Genomic DNA, 10,412 nt, shown 5'->3' on the forward strand with positions numbered 1-10,412 from the left:
GCTCGTGACTTTAAGCCTTTGCATGGCAGATCAAGTCCCAAACACAAAAACTCTTACTCTATACTCCTAAAAATCCTCATATCTTATGCATGAGGTGGTTCCAACGTCCAAGGCCTCATTTTTATGAATCCTCTCTACTAGAACACTTAAAGGGACATATATTAGGCTCTGGAGTTAAAAAACTCATAAAGCTTCAAGCTTTGGGACCAAAAACCCTAAAATGGACCCAAAACAAAAACTAGCACAACAATAAGCAAGTTTCAAACTTGATACCTCTCGAAGATGCACCAACAAGAGAAAAACATAGATCCAAAAGCTAGATGCTCAAGCTATTCTCTTTCAAAGCTCCTTCTTCTTCAAAAGCCAAACATAACAATTCATCACCCCACTAGATCCACATGAGAAAGCCACCAAGATTCAAACTTTATGCTTTCTGGAACTAGATCAACCTGATTAGGGCTTGGATCCACAAGCTCCAAGCCAAGCAATGCTTCCTCAAGGAACTCCTTCTTCCACAATATGCACCAAAAACTCACTAAATCACCAAAATGCTCAAGAATCACTCAAATGGAGGCTTGGGGTCGATTTATAGGGTTTAGAAGGATGGAGGCTGAAGATATTAGGGTTAGGTTATGAGATAAGGAGCTTAAATAAGGTCCAAGACCCTAAAATATGGTTCAGGTATGATTAGCGTACGCCCAACGTACATATGGTAGCCTACTCCGAAGAACATTCTTGACCGCCCCTGGTCAGTACACCCAGCGTACTCCAAAGTACGCCCAACGTACTTCCTTTTTCACGAGTACGCCCAGCGTACGCTTTGTGTACGCCCAGCGTACTCCACTAAGCCTGAAACTACAAAACTTCTGAAGGCCATAACTTCTTCGTTATAAATCCGTTTCCGACGATCCTTATATCCACGAAAAGGTAACGATAAGCGCTTTTAACAATACATTTGGGCTCTAAAGCACAAACCGAACTCTTTTATCACACAACCTACCTTACCCGCGTCCCAAAAGGGCCTAAACCTTTCTCTTTCAAAGCCTTAAAACCTTCCCATACTCGGATTAAGGCCCATGGGCCTTAAATCATAAAACTATCCAGAACAGGATGTTACAAGAGGCCTACATCAACCCATCCTAAAGGTTTGAGCGATGGACCTTTGACCTCTTATATGTAATTTCTCATCTCAACTGTTAGCTATATTCTGGCGTGTCAGGGTTTGAACACTAGACCTCCCATGTGGAATTTCACATCTCAACCACTAGGCTCCCAACATGGGGGCAATAGATAGTAGTAGTAGCCTTTTGTTTGTATTGGTCTTTATGTTTCCTCATATTTATTGAGTAAGTTTTAGCATCCCCATTAAAGTAAACTCTCTCTGTGTCTTTATTCTCAATATAAACCCATAGCTTCGAGAATCAATTTTTGTTGACCGATTTCAAGCCCAACAAAGATTGAGCACTCAACCTTTAATCCAACATAAACCACTTTTGATGCTCGAGTTTTTGTTATTGGCAAATTATGTTGTCGAAATCATATACATCGCCAGGATGAATGACGAATGAGCTTGGTGTTTGATGAGAGTTTGGGTATTTCAGTTTATAGTGGCAATTATATTGGATTTCTTCGAACGTGTAATACTTAGAGGTATAATATCTTCATTAGGAATGACAAAATTAACTTCTCAAATTCTCGAATTTGTGTCTTTACATGTTGTAAGCATACATTGGTCGTTGTTCGCAGAAGCTCCGACGACTGGACAAGTATTAGGAGAAGGTGTTTTAGACAGATTCATGGTTGTTCCAGAGAACAAGTTGTGTGTGTGTTTGTGTGTGTGTGTGTGTGTGTGAGAGAGAGAGAGAGAGAGAGAGAGAGAGAGAGTAGTGCCTACTTTGTTTTTCTTTTTCTAAATTGTAAATCATTTTAGCAAAAGAAAAAAAGAAGAAATGGTAAGTTGGTAATATTATATACACTTAACCCTTATTTTCTAACGGTGTTAGTCATAAGTACCTCTGATGTAATATTTCAAGACTTATGGGATCGCATTTTAAAAAATCTTCATAAGGATTTGTATTGGTATTCTGTGACTACCCTAGGGACCATTTGTGTAGGTATCTCAAAAAAAAATTATAGATGATGTGGATACAAATAAAATCATATATATTCATGTGATTTGTTTCCGTAGCAACACCATAACATTTAATGCATGAAATCGTACGCTGAATATGGTCCTTACTAGTCTATATCACAAACATGATGTTCCCTTCCCGTCCTTCTCTAACTATCAAATGTAAAAATATCTAAAATATAAGCTCAAAATAGTTAGATTAATAAAATCAGATAATTAGATGGTAAAATATACCAGATTTTTAATCACTAGTTTCTCTTCAATAGTTCCTTACATATTTTCAAAGAGTAAATTACAGTTTTGGTCCCTGTGGTTTGGTAAAATACGTAGTTTCAGTCCAACCTTTGAAAATTTAACAAGATGCATCCTTATGGTTTAAAAAAATTGTAATACACATCCTTAATCCATTTAAAAGAATCATTTTACCCTTAATTATATATATATATATATATATATATATATATATATATATATATATATATATATATAATTGTTCAAATTTTATATATTTTGCTGCTTATATTTTATTTTATTTTATTTATATTTTTTATGATTTTTATTTTTTTTTTAAACTTTATTCGAATATATTTTTTAGTGTTTTATATATTTTGTTCGTTTACATATTTTTGATGTTTTTATAATAATTTTTCCTTTTTTTTTCTTAATGTTTGGTTCGATTATTTGTTTAATGTATTTTTAATCTTTCTTTTTTTTATATATATATTTTTAATGCTTTTTATAATTTTTTTTGTATAAAAAACATTAAAAAGTTTGTTAAATGTGAGTATGATTAACACATATTAGGTATAAAATTATTTATTTTAATATGGTTATTGTATAGACTAACCGGAATTCGAAACGAGTGTCAATGGCTTTGAGTTCAATTAGCCATTATATAACTTGAAAGTTGAAACCCATTTTCAAATTTCGGTTACCCTATCTATTAATCTAATTAAAAAATATTTTTATAACTAATCTATGTTAATAATATTCACATTTAACGAACTTTTTTTTATATTTTGTACAAAAAAATATTTTTAAAAATATAAACAAACAAAACGTCAAAAAAACATTAAAATGTATTCAAACAACACGTCAAAAAACTAGAAAATTTTATTCAAAAAAACATCATAAAAATATAAAAGAACTAAATGTAAAAGAACTAAATGTAAAAAAATTAAATAATATATTCGAAAAAATGTCAAATAAAATCTAAATAAATAAAATAAAATGTAAGCGAAAAAATATAGAAAATTAAACAACTATATATATATATATATATATATATATATATATATATATATATATATATATATATATATAGGTTTAGGTTCTATGGAAAACGAAAAACCTTAAATAAAACCCTAAAAATCAAAAAAATGCATAAAAAATACTTCAAGATCACAAAACTTTTTTTTGAATTTTTATATAAAAAATCGCAGCTTTTTCTTAAAATTCGCTGAAAAAAAAATAAAAAATCAATTTTTTTTTTCAAAATTTTTTTCAGCGAATTTGTATAGAAAGCTGCAATTTTTTATAAAAAAAATTTCAAAAAAAAGTATTGTGATCTCTAAATATTTTTTTTATGCATTTTTATGATTTTTAGGGTTTTTTGTTTTCCAAATAACCCTTCCCTATATATATATATATATATATATATATATATATATATATATATATATATATATATATATATGAAAAAGAAAATATAAAATTAAAGGTAAAATGGTCTTTTAATTGGACTAAGGATGTGTAGTGCAATTTTTTTTAACCACAAGGATGCATATTGTCAAATTTTTAAAGGTTGGACTGAAAGTGTGAATCTGACCAAACCATAGGGACCAAAACTGTAGTTTACTCTATTTTCAAATTAAATAAACATATATATTTCACCAAAATAAATAATTATACTTCTCATATAAAAACAAGACTAAAGTGCAAATTTGGTCCCCGTGGTTAGCACAAAAGTGTGAATGGAGTTCAAAAAGTTTCCAACTTGCACCAATGGTCCAAAATAGAATACTTATTGTGGATTAAGTCCCTCCCATATTTGATTTTTTGTGGATTTGGTCAACACCCAATCTTAAATGACGAATATACCCCTTAAATATATATTTTTAATTAATTTCCTTATTTAATTATTATTGAAAAAGAAATTATATCAATCCAACCCCCATCCCCCTTATCTCTCTCCCTCTATTCCTAGTTGTCATTCATCTCTCGACCTGGTTCTTTTTTTGGCTGCAAATTCGAGTTATAGAAACCAAAGATTGCAAAGAATTTCTTCCTTTCCCTACACTCGATTCTTCATCTCCTCACTCCTAACCCAAATTGGAGAACAAACACCCATCTAATCTAACTTTTTCATGGTTTTTAAAGATCTTATTGATGTTCAACAATGGTAGGTCTTCTTAGATCCAACCAGAACATGAAGAGATTCTACGTGAAGATGAAGTTCTTTCGAACCAGAAAAACGAAACAAAAAAACCCTTTTGCTTCAAATACTTCAAATGGCTTCTCTAGTTTCTCATCTCGTTTTACTTCTCTACTCAGTTTCTCAACAATCATGAACCCAATACAAATTCGTTGAAGAGAATGATAACCTCTCAATCTCAATCCAATGGTGTTTCTCGTGCTCTTTTCGAATCAGTTCCCCAAATAACCCAAAATTAAACACAGGTTTGAATCTGATAATCTGATTAATATGTTTTTGTAGGGTTATTTGATTCGATTTGAAAGTTTTTGAAGGATTTGAAGGTGTATGTATATGGAATACAACAAAGATTGAAGGTGTTGGGTTTTGATACAAAATAAAAGTTTGTTTTTCACAAAAAACCGGCAACGGAACACTTTAAAAATAACGAGTTTATTTTTAGTTCATAACAAAACCAAATCATCATGGATCCATTTATAGAGGTTAGAATGAAATAAAACCAACCATAGGATGTTTTAGAGATAACCTTTGAAGCCTTTGAACCCACATGGTTTTGGGGTGTTGATGACGATAACAAAAGATCAAAGTGTATGATCTTCTTTACAAGTATCCACCATCAAGAGTAAGGCACTTGGAATGCTAGTTCCTTCTTGTATTCTTGAGTGTCTAAAGCCTTTAAGTGATTAACTCAATTAAGCACTAAAGGGAACAACTCAATAGGTCTTCTAATCACCAAAGCAAAGCACCAAACTTCAAAAGAAAAGAGCTTCTTCATGCTCACGGATTTAGAGAGAAAGAAGGGAAGAAAGAAGAGCTTCACTCTTGCAAAAATGCAAGCCTCATGTATCTCTTATATAGCCCATGAAAAGTAAAGCTTAACCATTAAAATAATCTAAAGTAATGGTAGCCTTTAGAAGCATGGGAGACAAAAAATGGAAGGTTGAAAAAGCAACCTCGTATACCATCATTATGCCTTTTGAAAAGTAATATTCTTTATTTTTTATAAACTCCAAGTTTATAAAATATAAACTTTGTCTTTAGGTAAAAGACAAAAGAATCCAACTAGTCCAAAATGTTGTGCATGAGTTATTAATTCATACCATATGAAATAATAACTAGTAATACTCTCTTATAATTATTATTTTCACAAAACAATAATTATTCCCTAACTAAAATACAAGAATCGATATTATTTATTAATAATCATATTAATAATAAATATACAAAATGTGTCAACTTGATAAAGGTGTGACCCTATAGGATTATATATTATTAGCAATATTACTCCATAATGATTCTTGGGCATATAGATCCAACAATCTCCCACTTGCACAAGATTCATTATAGACTGACATAGACAATAGCTGACGTCTAGCAACGGGATACTGCCCCTAACAACATATAAAGGGTGTCATCTCATCAACAGCCATTCCAGGAGCTCTAAGCTGCAATTGTTACTAAAGGTGTGGTATCTATTATTCCTTTGTCTCAGACATCATGTCGAAGATGAGATATGGATCGCGATCAATCTCATTTACTGCTCAACTTTAACTAAGGCCTTAGATGTCATGCTCTCAACAAATAAGAGGGTCAAATCCCATCTTGACTACATACGCCTATCAATGCAGTTCATGTCATACCCAACGATGGCCTTTATGACTGGCTTTTACGAAACAGCGTTGAACCATGTCTAAGCACAACAATACCTACACTTCAAGTCCCAAATATGCATCTCAGGTCTAAGAATACAAAGATCATCTTTACTACATACGCCTATCAATGTAGTTCATGTCATACCCAACGATGGCCTTTATGACTGCCCCTTTACGAAACAGCGTTGAACCATGTCTAAGCACAATAATCCCTACACCTCAAGTCCCAAATATGCATCTCGGGTCTAAGAATACAAAGATCATCTTGACTACATACGCCTATCAATGCAGTTCATGTCATACCCAACGATGGCCTTTATGACTGCCCTTTTACAAAACAGCGTTGAACCATGTCTAAGCACAACAATCCATAAAGTGGTTTTGATGTGGGTCAATTCCAATACTTATTCTCCCAATCAAGTACCTATGAAGTTGGTAGCAACTCTTTGCCATTATCATCTCTATGAGAATCCACCAATCCACTCATATTAGTCTTACCTCATGGATGCTCCCACAACTATGAACGACTATGGACATTTAGAATAACCTAGTTATTCAAGGATTTAAACATGCTAATATAGAACACACCAATTATTTAATGAAAGACTCATATCCAATATATCATTCATTACAATATATGTTTCTTTATTGTTCCAATATCCAAATACTAAATTTCAATCAAATACATCTACTTGTATCAACAATGCTCTATAGCACCAGCTTGACTTTCATGCTTTAGCTAATGAAGCAGCTTTGTTAAGTAGATTTTAGAAACTTGATTTGTGTAAACTTTGCGAATACAATCATTTTTAGTTTTATATATAACTCATATATAAAGAAAAACTATTGAGAATGAATTGGATGCTTGAATATGACTTAGATACCAATACTTGCGTAATGGGATTACTCATAGTCATAATGAACTATGCATTAAGCATCTTTGTACGTGGTTCTCCAAACCACGAGGTACTCTAACTCTGATGTATAATTGTAATTAAAATCTACATGGAACCACTATCCATGTAACTATCTCTTCATTCATCATGAGGACACGCCCGATTGTGACTAAGAGTCATCTCAATCTATTTGAAAATTTAGCACATGTGTAACAACTTTAAACATAGCTTTCTTTCAAATACTCCGCAGATTAGGAATATTTCTTTAGTTTTCGCAAGTAATTTAGAATGTTCCTATAAGTCACACAATGAAGTGTTCTCGGATTATACTGGTATCATTCGACATGCTCTAAGAATACAACTTATTTGGCCTTCATGCATAATCATGACATATATGATTAATCCAATTGCATCAGCATACAGAATACAATCATATTATTTAATTCAAAAACATTTGCACTAGGATTTTGCTCAAAATCATGTCATGTGGTATTTGACAAGATGACTCTCTCAGAGTCCTTTATCTTAAGCTCTTTAAGACCCTTGACAATTAATGCAATTTTACTTAATCCTTTAAGCTGCCATTATCTATCTATATAGATCCTTATTCCATGAATTAATATGTCGGCTACATATAACATTAGGAATGTTACTGGGCTCCCACTAGCTTTGTAGAAAAACACAAGAGTCATCTAGATTCATAATTAAATCACACCATGTAATTACCTTATAAGAAAGAAGATTCTTACTTTGAGATGTTAGCTTAAATCTGAAAAGATTTTCAATCATGTATGTTTTCTCCCTTGAAAACTAACTTACTCTTTAGAGTCAAACTATGTCGATGAATATTAATCAAGCCCATACTTGATAATCATACATGAATGCATCTCTATGTGTTTTATTATTTTCTGATCAACTATTGAGCAGATTCAACAACAGTTGAAAACTTGCTAGTTACAAACTATGATGCATTTAGCTTATGGATCTTTAACTCTTAAATCTCCAAATTGCTCCCACTTAGAAAAAGAACTTTCTAAGAACTTGTCTTCTGGAATGACAATTAGTGGGATTAGTAAAAACTTCATCCTAAACAATCATTTAGGATATTCTACATAAATGCGGTTAGTAGATGCTAGAGTGGTTAAACTTATTGTCTAACATAATCTCTATAACTCTATACATTTTAGATAAGGATAAACCATTTCATCATCAGTCTAATATAAGTATTTAATCCACTTGTTTGGTTGCAAATATATATTCAATGTATATTTGTTGCAGTGAGCATAATTCCAAAAATTTTATAAAGTAAATAGTTCTTTTAAAACATCATACAATGGACTGCAAGGTCTATGTTTTATCCTCTAAAACTTGTACTATCGATATTCAACTAGTGACCAGGTGACCCTATACCACTAGAGAATACGAAGGCTACCTCGAATATCAAAAGATAGATTCAAGTAACCAGGTGATCTTGTGCCACAAGAACCATACTAATGATGAGTGAGTGTTTTTGTCGGAATGAGTTGTGAATCAATTCCACAACTCCTTAGATGTTCCAAGAAAACTTGGTCTACAATAACTCATTTTCTTTATCACAACGAAAGGTTAATGATGATCTCATTAATGTGTATTTTAATCTTCAGTATGAAAAAACTGATCAAATCAAAAGGTTTCAACAATAACGAATAAAAGTCGTCAGTGAAATTGAATAAACATCTATCACCAAATCTATTCATGGATTGAAAAAGATTACATACATAACTTATGTATAACTCTTTGTCAAGCCTTTTGTTCTTTAACTACTAATAGATAAAGACACTTGTGAATCATCTTCCCATATAAAGAGGATTCACATATATCAAATGAATCAAGCTCATTTGCCTTCAAAAATTCCATCCTTTTGAAGTTGGTATATGTATTTATTATTTACATCGTCATGATGATTATGACATAGATAAGTTCCAATCAAATATCATTTGATTATATAGGTGTTATGATTAGAACTATTAATTTAATGAAAGATTATAAATCTACTTCATAAATAACATTATGAGAAAATATTCTTTAACATATAATACATCGTTTCAGAACATGAATGTGAACATCCAGTAAGCGATAAGTAAATCTAGATTTATTTATAAATTACAACTATTACATGTCCTTATATGGATAGGTACAATACATCTATTATTTAAATAAAAGACTATAACAACACTTGTTATATCTTCAACACGAAATACCATTCGTTTGTAATCAGTTGATTATTTCTTTCAATCATCAACACATAATATCAATTATTAGTCTCACATGAAGTATTACATACTCAAGTAAATGATGGAAAAATAAATAGTTCTATCATATAGATATCTGAAGTCTTGTCCAAGTCAGACTTCTTCAACTTGATGAGATGAGAGGAGCAATTCCTCCTTTAGTGTCCAGTTTCTTCCACAATAGAAACAACACTAATCATTTGGTCATTTCTTGATTTTTGGGTTTATGTTGTATTTCCCTTAACTGAACTATAAGTCTATATGAGTGCATAATCTCTTAGACTTCCTTTTATTCAATGCTTGAACAGACTTGAAACTATTTCTAGTGTTCTGATTGAATATCTGCTTTACTTGATGAGACATCTGATATGTTTCATAATTATCAAAGACTTTCTACAAGTCATGGTTAATTTCTTCAGTATGATGTGAGACACATCATCATCATCACAATAATACTTCCATTAAAGTATCATGATCAGACTAACTTGTTGCAGAGGTTATTCAGGTATGAGATCTTTCAGTATTCTATTTATCTTAAAGGTAGAACCTTAAAATATTATACCAGTTACATAAATTATAACCATCAAATGTTACTGTCTCTTGAATCTCAACAAGAGAGAGATTTTGCAGGGCGTAAAATTATTAACAATTATCAACAGAATTTAAGAAAGTTTCATTTAGTATTTTCAATATTTAGTCTTTAAAAATTAATACATTATATTGTTTTTTAAAACATTAATTTATTAAAGTCTAGGATCCAAGTAACGAAACAAGTAAATGGTTAGGCGACCTTTATCCCATAAACTTAATCAAACTCGGTAGGTAGCGATTACCAATTGCATACGATAAGTAACTCCTAGATTATGGGATCCTAAACAACTATTGTTTAGCTTGGCATGTTTATCTCATCTATGCCTCAAAACTCTTATGCTTAGGCGACCTTTATCACATAAGAAATTGATCAAATCATCCATTTAAAAAACATGTGAGTTCTATTCCACAAATGGTTAGGTGACCTTTTTCTCACAA

This window comes from Lactuca virosa, chromosome 3 (genome assembly GCF_052849685.1).
Source record: "Lactuca virosa cultivar CGN04683 chromosome 3, Lactuca_virosa_CGN04683_v6, whole genome shotgun sequence".
Lineage (NCBI taxonomy): Eukaryota > Viridiplantae > Streptophyta > Magnoliopsida > Asterales > Asteraceae > Lactuca > Lactuca virosa.